Consider the following 15,928-nt stretch of genomic DNA (forward strand, 5'->3'; position numbering starts at 1 on the left):
AGTTTTACGGGATTTCAATATGACTCACATGGTGACTTACAACAAGGAGCACCAATCCTTACACAATGTTGAGCTTTCCGGGACCTCAACACGACCCACACTTTATTAAAATGATTTTACAATCAAATCCTCTTTTGATAAATAATAGAAAATAAATTAAGTACTAAGAAATGTTAACACTTCAATGAATAGTAACAAATGATAGTTCAAGTGTTAAATGAAATTTTTTGACGAAAATAACAATTAAAAATTAAGTTCAGCCAATCAAAGTATTTCAATGAGAAGATTAAAAAGAATTAAATGCAACGTAAATTCAAATAATCTTCTCAAGAAATATCTCTCTTTTAATGAATGATTATAATAAATCAAGTACTAAGAGAGAAATGAAAAACTTTGATGAATATGATAATTTTACAAATTTGATTCAATTAATCAAAGTTTTCAATATGAAGAAACTGAAAATTTTCTGCTATATAAGTGCAAAGAACTTCTTCAAGAATATCTCTCTTTGAAAATTGATATAAATAAGTTGAGTACAAAGAGATATGAAGAACTTTGATGAGGAAATCATACAAGAAATTTGATTCAACAATCAAAGTTTTTCAATATGAAGAAGTAGAAAGATCTATGTAATGTAAGTGCAAATACATTCTTCAAGAATATATCACTCTTTTAAGAATGATATAAATAAGTTAAACACAAAGAAAGATGGAAAACTTTGATGAGAATGATGATTAATGAGTTTGAATCAACCAAAGTTTTTGATATGAAGAAACAAATGAAATGAATGCAAATAAAGGCTCAAAGAATTCTTAAAAAAATATATATCTTACATTGATTCACTTGAAAATCTTGTGAAGAATGGAAAAAGTGAGGATATTTATAGAGTTCAAAAATGAGAAAAAATATGTATTTGTGGAAGACTAATCCTGTCGACTGCCTTTTGTCCGAAAGATCAATATAGCAGTTTGTACAGTAAAAATCAAAAGTCAGAACTGTCAAATTCTGGACCTCAGAGGGTGTTCGGTTGACCGCCTCCTACGACTGGTAGATCGCCTCGACAACACGGTGTTTTTAAGTTTTGGCCCCGTTTGTTCCAATTTGAAAGTTTTGAAGTGCGTGGACTTTTGGAACTTATTTTTAAGTAATTTTTCATGATGAAAATATTTTTTAAAGTCCAAATATCACTTTTAATAGTCATTTTTATATTTAATTAAAACGTTGCACTGAAATGTTTTTAGTACACAAAAATTGTTTTTGATGCATGGAAGGATTTTGAGCTTAACCATTCATTGCCAAATATCAAAGTATTCGTATCTTTACATTTTGCCCAGGAAATCACGTCTTTAATCTTTCTCCGAAGTTTGGCTCTTAAATTCTTGAATGTGTGACTTCGATCTTGCCATCTTTATTTGATGCCGTCTCTCATGCTTTTGATCTTTCTTCGTCCCGAATTTTTTGACTTGAGTACTTAGTGCTCAATTGAATTTAACATTGAACGATCATTACTCAAAATAAATTGTTAGAAACAATATTAATATTTTTTGTTATGATCAAAACATTGTGATTGAACTCAACCATAGGCCAATAATTTCCCTCTTTTTGATTATGACAAATAAGATGATTTGCAATATAAAAGCGAACAATCTACATCAAGTTGATAGATGAATATGCATTATAAATTTTTCACATAGTTCATATTCCCCTTAACTTTTACAAATCAATAATCATATATTTAAAGCATACATTCACTCTTTTTCCTTTTGTTCATATATTCTAGGCATATTATATTTTCAATTCAAATCACGCATAATCATCTTACTACATTTCCCCATTTTGGCATAAGCAAAAAGATATAACATTTGAGATCAAAAATGACCATAGAGAATATTTATATATCACATTATTCCCCCTATCTTTTAGAGGAGATATAATGCTTTTCAAATTCTATCTCAAAAAGTTAGCAAATAGGAAGAGTATGTCATATAAGATCAAAACTTTAAGTTAACAATAGAAAATAGTAATATATTCCACCTTAATTAATCACAAGGTTCCAAATATATGCAAGTTCAAACAAGAGGATGATCATCACTGTATAGTAAAAATATTAATCAAAGTACGAGTGATGAAATGACAAAAGTATAATAATTTGGATAAGATGTATATACATTCCAACTAATCATACGAAAATATTTAGTATAAATTCAATTTACCCACACTTCAAATTCAGTGATAATTGTCAAATTTAGTATTTAAGAAAAGGAATTTGCAACCAAACAATTTTCAAAAACTCTATATAAGTAAAAAAAAAAAAATTTTTTTTTTACTCACCAAAAAAAAAAAATTTACTCACAACATGGAACACAGTACTAAAAGAAAATATTGTTGTAAACCATTTACATAGTTTGAGCTATTGTATGATTCTCCCTTTCTATTACACCGTTTTATTGAAGAGTTCTAGGAGCCAAAAAATAATGTTCATTGCCATCAATTTTGCAAAAATCATCAAAATCAAAATTATCAAATTCTCCAACATGATCATTTCAAACATATAATAGTGTATCTCTTTGCATTTTGAACCCTTCTTCAAAGATGTTTAAATGATTCAAAGTTTCATACTTTAGGTTCAAAAAACAGGATTTAAGAAATCTAGAATAGTTATTACTAACGACGAAGCATAATGCCTACCATTTGAGCTTGTGATTCTAGATGGTCCAAAATGATTCATGTGAAGAAATTGAACATGTTTTGTAGTCGAAGAATATTGCTTAAGTTAGAAGAAACTCTTCACTTGTTTTTCAAATAGACATGCCACAAATTTACTTTTTCGCAAATTTTAAATATGGCATACCTTTAACAAAAATAATTTTTTGAAATATTTGAGAGTTGGTCTATACAAACATGACTCTAATTTTTTGTACCACAGTCAAGTATCTTTTAAAATGTGATAAATATTTTTCTTCACTTTCAAATTCAATGACATAAACATCCTTATTTTGACTTCCTATAAACATCACTCCTTTTGATGTAGCATCCTTATAAGGAAGAATCAAATTTGATATGATAACATCGACTAAAAATAAAATAGATTGTGCTTAATGTTATCTATTAAGAAAACAATTTTCAATAAATGATGGGTGATTACCAATAATTTCAATGATTTTTTTTTTATATTATTTTCAAAAGCATCAAGACGACTATCCTTCTTATTGAAGCTCGAAAATAAGATTGAACAATTGATATCAAAACATAATATATCATATTCAATTTGAAATACATATATCGAATTTTTATGCTCAACCGGACGTCCTTTTGACATATCCGGACATTCGCATAGGGAAGTCTCAACTTTTTGTCAATCGGACATCTGTTTCCCTATTTTTAATAAAATTTTGAAATTTATTATCGTAGACGCATAAAGCAAACATATTAGTCACATATTTCAATTTCATCTAGAGTTTTCGAACTTCTTCAAATATGTGAAAGTCTATCAAGAGCTAGATGATTAGTAAAAACTATTGGTCAATTAAATTTTCATATAGTTAGTAAATCAAGGTCGGTGCCTTTGGATGCCAAAAATCTAATGTCTTAGTACCACTAAGACATCTAAAAATTTGCTTTTCAGTGCAAATGTGCTATTCTTTATGATTAAATTGAAATATGGTGCATAAGCACATACCAAACATAATATCAGGTCAACTATAAGTTAAGTAAGAAGAGTTCGACAATACTTCAATATTTTGATGTGTATATGAATATACCTTGATCGTCCAATTTGGTTGATGAACTCTTTGGAGTGTTTCTTGACTCCAATCCTTTCATTTTGAACTCCATTCTTTCTTTTTGAGAATAGAGCAAGGTCTTCATTGTTCAAATTCTCACTTGAAGTGCCTTCATCAACTATTGATTCTAAAGCAATTTGGCGCCTTTCTTCTTCTTTGCTTTTCATTGTTTTCTCCTTCGTCTTTGTGCGATTTAGCTCATATGTCATCAATGTTCCATAGAGCTCTTCCAATAGATAAGCTTTGATATCTTTGGTATTCTCTATCAACATTTTCAATGGGCCCCATTCTTTTGAGAGTGACCTAAGCACTTTACTCACAAGTTCACCTTTAGTGAATTAAAGCCTTTGAGACCATTAACAATATCGGTAAAACGAGTAATCATGTCAACAATCGGTTCATTTTCTTTCATAAAGAAATTTTAAAATCTTTAACTAAGAGATTTATCTTAGTTTCTTTCACTTTGCTAGTTCCAACATGAGTAACTTCTAAAGCATGTCAAATATCATAGGCGGAATTGTATGTACTAATACGATTAAAATCATTCCTATCTAAAGCACAATAAAGTATATTTTTTGCTCTAGCATTTAAAGACAATTTTTGTTCATCTACTTCACTATATTCTTCTCTAGGTTTAGGAATTATTTGATTCGGTTTACATCCTCTTAAATAACTTTTTTAGGCACATATGGACCAAATTCAATAACTTCCCAAATATTTTAATCTATTGATTGAATAAATATTGTCATTCTAACATTCCAATAGTTATAATTAGTACCATTAAAGAAAGGAGGTCGGTTTGCAGAATAGCCCTCAAGATTTTGAAAAATTGGGCTAGCCATTACTCAAGATTGTGAAATCTTTGAAAATGAATACCAAGCTTTGATACTAATTGAAAGTCCGGGAATGACTAACCAAGAGGGAGGTGAATTGGTTTTTAAAACTTTTTCAAAAATTAATTCTAGATATAAACCAATATGATAGTAAATATATCAATTAAACAAATAGGCACGAATAAGAAAGCAAGTAAAGACTAAATTGATAAATTCAAATAATAAACACAAGCATAAAAACGATAATTAAAAGGGAGAGAGAATGCAAATGATATAATTGTGAAGGTTTGATCCAAAGTAATGATCTACGCCCTCCGTTATTAAGTTCTCCAGCACGAGCAAGGTCTTTTTACTATCTTGATTGACTTATGGTGCAATCCAACCCTTTACAATGCTTTCAATGACTTACAAACAAAAAATACCAATCTTTTATAAAGTTGAATTTTACGGGACCTCAACATGACCCAAACTATTGAGTTTCACGGGACCTCAATATGGCCAACACGGTGACTTACAACAAGAAGCACCAATCCTTACAAAATGTTGAGCTTTTCGGGACCTCAACACGACCCACACTTTATTAAAATAATTTTACAATCAAATCCTCTCTTGATAAATAATACAAAACAAATTAAGTACTAAGAAAGGCTAACTCTTCAATGAATAGTAACAAATGATAGCTCAAGTGTTAAATGAAAAACTTTGATGAAATTGACAATTAAAAATTTAGTTCAACCAATCAAAGTATTTTAATGAAAAGATGAAGAAGAATTAAATGCAATATAAATTCAAATAATCTTCTCAAGAAATATCTCTCTTTTAATGAATGATCATAATAAATCAAGTATTAAGAGGGAAATGAGAAACTTTGATGAAGATGATAATTTTACAAATTTTATTCAATCAATCAAAGTTTTCAATGTGAAGAAGTTGAAAAGTTTCTGCAATATAAGTATAAAGAACTTTTTCAAGAATATATCTCTCTTTGAAAATTAATATAAATAAGTTGGGCAAAAAGAGATATGAAAAACTTTGATGAGGAAATAATTCAAGAAATTTGATTCAACAATCAAAGTTTTTCAATATGAAAAAGTAGAAAGATTTATGCAATGTAGGTGCAAATACCTTCTTCAAGAATATACTACTCTTTTAAGAACGATATGAATAAGTTAAACACAAAGAAAGATGAAAAACTTTGATGAGAATGATGATTAATGAGTTTGAATCAATCAAAATTTTTGATATGAAGAAACAAATGAAATGAATGCAAATGAAAGCTTAAAAAATTCTTAAAACAAAAATATCTTACTTTGATTCACTTGGAAATCTTGTGAAGAATGGAAAGAGTGAGAATATTTATAGAGGTCAAAAATGAGAAAAAAATCTATATTCGTGGAAAACTAGTCCGGTCGACTACCTCTTGTCTGTAAGATCAATATAGCCGTTTGTACAAAAAAAATCAAAAGTCAGAACGGTCAAATTCTGGACTGTTAGAGGGTGTCACCTCTCTGGGCGGTTGATTTTCCCGACAGTGCAGTGGTTTTTTACGTTTTGGCCTCGTTTGTTCAGATTTGAAAGTTTTGAAGTGCAAGGACCTTTGAAAAATATTTTTAAATAATTTTTCATGATAAAAATATTTTTTTAAGTCCTAATATCATTTTTAAAAGTCATTTTTATATTTGATCAAAATGTTGCATTGAAATGACTTTTAGTACACAAAATTTATTTTTGATGCATGGAAGGATTTTGAGCTTTATCATTCATTGTCAAATATCAAAGTATTAGTACCTTTACATTTTGCCTAAGAAATCATGTCTTTGTTCTTCCTCCGAAGTTTGGCTCTGAAATTCTTGAATGTGTGATTTCAATCTTGACATTTTTATTTGATGCCGTCTCTCGTGCTCTTGATCTTTCTTTGCCTCGAATGATTTGATTTGAGTACTTAGTGCTCAATTGATTTTAACATTGAACAATCATTACTCAAAATAAAATTATTAGAAATAATATTAATTTTGTTTGTTATGATCAAAACATTGTGAATGAAGTCAATCATAGGTCAACACATGGGTTAAAGTTTAATATGCATGCCTTTTAATTCGGGTTTTCAAAAAACTGTCCTCGTAGAAAAATATCACATAGCGGTCTCTTATTATATTCTAATCCATTTTATGAAGGGAAAATTACCAAGAAATCTATACTTAAAGACTATTTTTTTTTAAAAAAAAGGGGAATTAATCTTTAATCCACAAATCAGGTAATAATTATACTTAACAAAATAAATTTTATCCGTTAACACTGGCAAATTTTCATTCATACTTAGGGATAGCAAGAATATCCATGGGGGCCTGTCATGAATGGGGTGAGGATTACCCGCTTAAATCGGGTAATCGGGTCGGGTACGAGGTGGGTAATTTCGCCTCAAGGCTGGTATGGGGCCCCTGCCCTGTTTAATTTAATTTAATTTTTTAAGATTTCAATACTTTAAGCCCTTGTTTGATTCCACATTTCCCTCTCTTTTTTTTTCAACCACATATTTTTAAATAAAATAATATTACATGTAAATCCAAAAATTTTCCTTATTTTTTAACCGCACATTCTTCATCAATAGAATGCATTATTAGGAATTTTTTTGATGCCCATGGGTGTGCAGGCCAGCTTACGCCTACCTCGACTAATCCCACGAGGCCCTGAAGTTTACAGCTGGATACTCACTTCAGTGACTCTGAAAATATTCGAACTGGTGATCATTGGGGAGCAAATCCAAGATTTGACCACTGAACTATCCCATAGGATTAAATGCATTATTATGAAATCATGGGCTCAAACAAGCCCTACGTAGATGAACTCCGTGAAATTTCATTAACTCTAATAGAGGATGATAACTAAGATTATTTAAGGAATAGGATAAATAATAAAAATATTAGTTTACCAAATTTATTTAAATAATTTAATTTTTAAAAATAAATAAATTAATTAAATATTTTAATAACTATATTATTATCCCACTTTAATGAATGGAGGCATTAAAATGAGTGATAAAAATAAAATAAAATTAAACGAGTACATAAACGGGGCAACCACCTCGACCCGTCTTAAACTAGTAATGTGGAGGGTACGGGGTGGGAAAATGCCCAACGGGGTGGGGGAGCTCGCCCTGTCCTAAACCCCGTCCTGTTGCCATCCTTTTCATCCTTATCAAAGAACACATAGAAGGGGCCAATTGCCCTGTGGCAATCCAATTTTGAATGAACTTTAGTAGTCAAAACTTAAAAGCAGTTCAATTAATGGGAATTCATTATCTAATAATTGTAAAAAAATTTTATCCGACTAAAATTTTATATATCTTTTAGTGGTAAGTTAATTTTCTTACAAGTGAAATATTTATTTTTAGTTAAAATTTTAAGTTATGAGCAATCTTTTCACATAAATAAATTTTATTAGTAAATTTTACTTATAAGTGAAATATTTTACTTTTAAATAAATATTTTACTTATAAGTAAATTTTTGTATATTATAAGTGAATTTTTATTCTATTAGTAATATTTTTTACATTAAAGCAATTTCTCATACAAAAGTGAAATTTTATCTTATAAGTAATTTTTGAGTTATAAAATAATTTTTATGGTTATAAATCACTTTTTGGCTATTGATTTTCATTTGAAAGTTGTTTTGAACAGTATATGTTGGCTGGGAATAATTATTTTTTTATAGAGGGTAAAATTTGAAGAGAAATTGTGAAATGGTCAAAATTCACCAATTTTGTGGGTTGAGAAATATAACAAGAATTACATTACACGATTTGGGGTGGTTTTTAAACCACGCAAAACTAGTTAAAAAAAAAAAAAACCCTAACAAGCATCGATTTTTTCAACCTTTCATAAAAGGGTGCCATCCAAAAAGGTGAAAATCGACGAGAAAAACTCCAAAATAGGGCCTTAGCTGCTTGTCCCCCTTTGCTCTATGATTATGGGTTATAGTTGAATATGCATCCCTTTTAATTTGGCTTCATGAAATAATTTCTTGGAAACAAATGGTTCTTTCGAGTAGACTAATTTTAAAATCTATGTGTCCATTAGAGTTTCGATCATATTGAATATTCGTTGAAATTTAATGGACTCTAATAACATATTAAGACTTGGGATTCAATTTTGTCAATCTTGTCAAGAGGTCGGACCTAAGTTGTTACATATTGGTTAATATTCTTATAATTATGTGATGTAATATTTATTCTTAGCAATAATTACTTTCATTCTCTTATTAAAAAAAAATTGACGCAATACAATTTGAACAAATTGATACAATACGAATTTTTCTTAAACTAAGTTTTGTGATACCTATGCCTCCTTTTAGTTGAATTTTATGTTACCTCTCCAGACCTACCAAAGTGTTGAGAGGTGGTGCAAGTTTGTTTTTATCAAGTTTATGCTGATACAAGTAGAAATCTACTCAATTTCATGTGAAATTAACTCAAGTGGTGAAGCTCTTAACCTCAATTTCTGCACGGTGTGACGTCCAACTGGTCCTAGATCCACCATGTTTATGTTGGGAATCTACTTATACATGCACAGCGGAATTTAAAATAATTTTCGATTCCCACCAAGAATCGCCTTTGTGTTTAGATAGAAATTGTGATAAGATTGTACCTTTTCCAGATCTGCAATCTTTTTGCTTTTCTTTTCGTTCCATCAACCTTGATTTGCCACAACAGCTGTCCAATTGTCCAGCCTCCAACGGTGATTCACACAGAGAATAAGATTGCAGCTTCTAAGGTTTTCTCTTGTGCCAGCAAGAATAATGAAAACCCATATGGACCTCAAATCCTAGCTATATATTTATATAAACCCAAACGGACTCGGCCCGGTCCGGTCCAATATTTAATTAATCCAATTAATTAAACCCGGTCTGTGAATTAATTAATCCAATTAATTAATTCGGGAATATAAATAACAAATCCAATTAATTAATTTATCCAACGATTGTTAAATTAACCAATTGACAATTTGCAATCTTCCAATTCTCTTTTGTGTGTGACCCATTAGGTTCTCGACCACGATGCCTAACGACGTGAAATATTATTTTGATCTAATCAAAATTGATAAATTAAAACAACCTTTTAATTTATCGTCAATTCACATTCGCCGTCCCTGATTGACATCTAGCAATGTGTCAGAGCAATACATGTGACGGGAAATGTCACGTGGTATGACAAAACCAAATTCGTTCGTTTACCGTGAAACTATAATCCCTTCATCAATATGATCCGATCAATTACGAGATATGAAATTGTGTCAATCTCGATCATCGATCATATCTTTCATTCCACTATTAAGTCAATATAAATCGAAAACTCCTTTTCGACTTATGAGTACACCTTGGCCAAGGATTTGATCATTGACTTAATTGAATGAAACGCAGATCATAATCTTCTACTATCTAAGAGTGACGAATCCTTTATTGATCAATCACAACCTTCATACGATTCTTGACGTACTAAAACGATGTCGTATGAACGGCCCTTTTCAGAGCAACATCCAACACCGCCAAAGTATGACTGTCCTCATATAAGGTACCATGACGACCTCAAGTCAAAGGACCAATTCCACTACCGAACGTTAGAGATTAACCACTGACACTCAGATAGTTATCCATATGGAATCTCTCGACGAGTCTCCAATGTTTTGTTCTATAACAAACATCCACGTGTTCACTTAAGTGTCACCACACTTTAACTTATGAGATCAGCTACTTACTTCACAAGTAAGAAATGCCACACGTGATGGTCTATCCGTAATAACGATATCCGTATCTCGTTATTACTTACGACCACGGATGATTTAAGATTCAATCAGATGTAATTTGTATCTCACAATCACAACTCCTTGTGATTAACAAATTACAAATATTTGAATCTACGGACTCTATTATTTATTTAATTGTCTATTAATTAAATAATAGATCTGCCATTTAATTGCATTAATTATATATAAAAGTATTTATGTCCAAAGTTGATTGGACCTAGGGCATAATACTTACAGTTTATGCATAGCTCCTGCATACTTCGAAAAATCATTAGAAGCATGTGACCTTTTATGAAGGTGGGGGAGGCGATTGTGAACATTTTGACGATCATCTCAGTTAATTTGTATAGATACATTTGGTGTGGGATGGATGAAAGTTGTGAGCCACGTTAGTGTATCGGCATTGAGAGTATATAGAGAGAATAATGAGGTAGCAATATTTCTACGTGTGAATACATAGTAGAAGATAGGCCTCATCTTGATGGCCTATGACTAAGGTTTGACCTATGAAAAGTAGATCGACAAGTTGACCTAGCAGGATGTATAGTGCATAGAGTTCACATCAATCATCGTGGAAGATCTCGTATAGAGGATTTTTTGGGAGAGGTGACACCATGTATATGAAGATTATTTGCTTCAAGTTGGTGTTGCAGCAAGTTGTATCGCCTTACCTCAGCCCTGGAGGTTCGGCCTCTATACAAGGTTTTAGTGGAATTTATCACTTCGACTATCAAGGGCCTTAATTAGCCAAGTAGGATAGTGATGAGAAGAGTGGGCACGAGTTCCTACTGTCATGTACATGAGTTCGAATCAATATTCTGCAATGGAAATATTCAAGTAAATCATTGAATTGAAAATACTTGCATTTAAAGAAACGACAAATCAAGATTCCTGTTTTATTAATTATATTTTTTAATTCATAATAAATTGTTTTCACTATCCTATCTCCTTGGGTAACAAAGACTCTTTCTAGTAACCATTTTATTAATTAATTTTTTCAACCAGAAATTTATATATGTTAGGATATCAGTTCTGTTTCTATGGAACTGTTTAATTATTGGAAGAAGTCATAAGTACAGAGAATTTTTGATAGAATTTTTACCTACACTGACATGGTTGCAGATGATTGAATTGTTTTCTTTATTCTCTTTCCATCTTTCAATCAATTCCTGCCATGTGTTGTCTTTCAAAATTTTTTGTACTTATAGCATGATTATTAATTAATTAATTTTATTTTTTTAATGAACATCTAAGAAGGTTGGAATTACAATTTTAGAGTTTTTGAGGAACTACAGAAAGTGATAGCATCATAACACTAAACTGTTATAACTCCAAGTTGAATTTTTTTTTTTCCAATGAGGCTACTCCATTTATGTGTTCTCAATTTTTTTCATCTTGTGATGTAACATTCTATTGTATATGGAGGAGGTGTTGATGTTTAGTTTTAATCATATTAAGAATCGATAATCACAATCCAATGAATTAATAGAAACGAATTCATACTTGCAGAAGCCACTGTTGATATGAATAGAGTTGTAATAGCAGTCAAGATCTTCCCCTTCTTGCTCCGCACAAAATATCAGCTATCAATGTGGCAAGCCAATAAAACATATGGAGAGGAGAGGGGACCTAGCCTTTATATATAGGAAATAATTTGAGCCGTCCCATTACGACTAGAATTCTAATTAGGATTTATTTCCAGCCCACATACTTTAAACTACCACATAAAATTAGTTACAACCCGTAAGGTGTAAAAGGTCCAATTGATCACTTAATAAATTTGGCCCAAACACAAATATCATTATGAGCCATACATCTAACTCGTAAAATTTGCAATCCAATGTGAAGCCCACATATGAAATAATTAATTATTCCAACATTCTCCCATTTGGGCAAACATTTGATTGCCATAACAAAGTTTTAACACCCGGGTTAAACTACATAGGTGGCCACAAAAGTATAGCTCCAATGATAATACCTTATGTAACATGATCCGGTCCAATAAGAATATTAACATCGAACATGGAAGTCATTACACCAATTTAAGAGATGTAAGACCATTCCACAGCTACAAATGTCAACATCCTTATCGACATGGATCCCCATCCTCCAACCAATGTGGTAGTATGTGGTATGAACTTAGCACCAAATATGACCAAAACTGTGCTAACTCATATTGGTTCTCATAAAGCTTCGAATCAAAATAAAGCCACATGTCTCTAAAAGAGATTCATCTTATGTCTTTATACGTCATATTTCAAGATGCCATAATATAAAAAGATATAAGCCAAATGCATGCTTAAAAATAGTTCATGGATAGGGGAAAAATTATTTTATTATTAGAAGGGGTTGTACCCAAAAACATATGGGTTGCCTACTTATCCCGCAAGGGATCAAACCCAAAACGTAGTTCTTTACATAAATAACTCCCACTAACCAAAAATATCAAATATTTCCACAATACCCATATTAGTAACATGTGTCTTAAAGACTTTTGGAGCGAGTCCATTAGTCAAGGGATCTGCAACCATCGCCTCTGTATTGATATGCTCTATTTTCGTTTGCCCTTCTTTGACTCTGTCTCTAATGACCAAATATTTGATGTCAATATGTTTTGATCCACCAGAGCTTTCATTATTCTTTGAAAAGAATACTGCTGCGCTGTTATCACAGTAGATGGTGATCGGTCTTGCGATGGAATCAACAATTTTCAAACCATAGATGAAATTTCTTAACCAAACGGGTTGGACTGTAGCCCCATAACATGCCACAAATTCAGCTTGCATAGTAGAAGATGCCACTAGAGTCTGTTTAGCACTTTTCTAAGAAATGACACCACTAGCTAATGTAAAAATGTAACCTGAGGTTGATTTCAAATCATCTTGACATCCAGCAAAATCAGAATCTAAATATCCTACCACCTCAAGATGATTTGTACGCTGGAATGTAAGCATATAACCTTCAGTTTTCTTCAAATATCTCATAACTTTCTTAGCTGCTTTCCAATGCTCTTGTCCTGGATTAGACTGAAATCTCCTAAGGACACTTACTGCATAGGCTATATCCGGTCTAGTACAAACTTGAGCATACATCAAGCTCCCCACAGCACTAGCATATAGGATCATCTTCATAGACTCCCTTTCCAACTCATTCCTTGGACATTGGGTTTTGTTAAACTTATCTCCTTTTATGATAGGTACATCACCAGGTGCACAATTATGCGTATTAAACCTTTCTAGAACACGTCATATATAAGCTTTCTGAGAAAGTCCTAATAAACCACGATTTCTATCACGATGTATTTCAATGCCAAGTACATAAGAAGCTTCTCCAAGATCTTTCATCTCAAAATTAGCAGACAACATTTTCTTTGTCTCATAAAGCAGCCCTAAGTTATTGCTAGCAAGTAGAATGTCATCAACATACAATACAAGGAAAATAAAATTTCTCCCATTGATTTTAAGATAAATGCATTGATCAATAATATTTTCAACAAAATCAAGAGATGTCACAACCTCATCAAACTTCAAATACCACTTTCGAGATGCTTGCTTGAGACCATATAAGGATTTGTTTAACTTACACACCAAGTTTTATTTTCCTTTTACAACAAAACCTTCAGGTTGTTTCATATAAACCATTTTAGAAAGATCTCCATTCAAAAATGCTGTCTTAACATCCATTTGATGAAGCTCCAAATTGTAGTGTGCCACAAGAGCCATGATAATTCGAAAAGAATCTTTCGACGAAACAGGAGAGAAGGTTTCAACATAATCAATGCCTTCTCGTTGAGTGAAACCTTTTGCAACCAATCTTGCTTTCTTTTGTTCAACATTTCCTTTTGAATCTAATTTACTTTTGAAAATCCACTTGTTATCTACAGCCTTTTGCAACCAATCTTGCTTTCTTTTGTTCAACATTTCCCGATATTAAAATCGCTCTCCAATAAATATGTAACATAATCACTGGGCAATGCAGATCTTCTTTCCCTTTGTGATCTCCTAACTTGTGGCTCAGGAACCGATTCAATCGTTGTTTGAGGAATTGGAGATTCCTCCTGGTTCCTCGGTTTTTCATTAACAACTTCAATTGTTTGGGAACCAACTCTTTCCTATATGACAGGAACTGGAACTACAACTTGATTAGGTTCAACAAGAATTTCTCTCAACGTGGAACTCCCACTATCTCCAAAATCGTTCTCAGCTGGACATCCCCAAACTTTAAAGTGAGCCATACTTGGCTTACGTCTTGTCCATAATTCAAAAGGTGTCTTTGCAACAGCTTTACTTGGAACTTTGTTCAAAATATACATAGCTGTTTTCAAGGCTTCACCCCACAAATATTTAGGCAAATTTGTTCTACTCATCATACTTCTAACCATATCTTTTAAAGTTCGATTACGTTTTTCAGAAACACCATTCTGCTCAGGTGTCCCTGACATGGTGTATTGGGGCACTATTCCACATTCTTGTAAAAATTTTGCAAAATCACCCATATTTTGACCAGACTCGTCATATTTCCCATAGTACTCATCACCTCGGTCTGATCTTACAACTTTGATACTTTTCTCACATTGTTTCTCTACTTCCAGTTTGAAAATTTTGAATTTTTTAAGTGCATGTGATTTGTCGTTAATCAAGTAAATATATCCATATCGTGAGAAATCATCAATGAAAGCTATAAAATATTTATTCTCACATATAGTGGAAAGCAAAGGTCCACTGATATCAGTGTGAATTAAGTCCAAAATTCCATTACTCCTAGTCGAACCCTTCCTCGGAGACTTAGTTAACTTTCCTTTTATACAATCTATACAGGTATCAAAATCGGAGAAGTCTAAGGAAGGAAGTATCTCATCTTTTATTAATCTTTCCATTCTATCCTTAGAAATATGACCCAATCGCTTATGCCACAACATAGAGGACGATTTACGAATTAAAGCACTTTTCTTTGATACATTTGTAACACATGAGACATTACCAAAAGAAGCCAAAGATAATTTATATAAATCATCACATAAAATGCCATTCCCAATCAAACGAGAATCATAAAATAACTTAACCATTCCATTACCAAAATTAAATGTAAAATCACAAGCATCAAGTTTTGGTATAGAAATTAAATTTTGTCTCATCTGCGGTATATAAACTGTATTTTCCAAAACAAGATAAAAACTAGACTCTAAAGTTAACTTCACTGCTCCTATGAATTCAACCTTCACTTGAAATCCATTTACAACGCTCAAGCTTACTTCATTCTCACTTGGCCTCCGTTTGCTTATGAATCCCTGCAAGAAATTTGCAATATGAATACTAGCTCTCGAGTCTAACCACCAAGAATTCAAAGGCACATCTATTAAAGAGGACTCAAAATAAACTAAGGCCAAGGGAATACCTGGAGAACTTTTCTTCTTTTCCAACCAAGTCTTAAACTTAAAACAATCTTTCTGCCAGTGACCCTTCTTTTTACAGAACTTGCACTGATCATTTGTCTTTATAACTCCTTTTGGACCACT

The sequence above is a fragment of the Olea europaea genome, chromosome 13 (assembly GCF_002742605.1).
Source record: "Olea europaea var. sylvestris chromosome 13, O_europaea_v1, whole genome shotgun sequence".
NCBI classification, from domain to species: Eukaryota; Viridiplantae; Streptophyta; class Magnoliopsida; order Lamiales; family Oleaceae; genus Olea; species Olea europaea.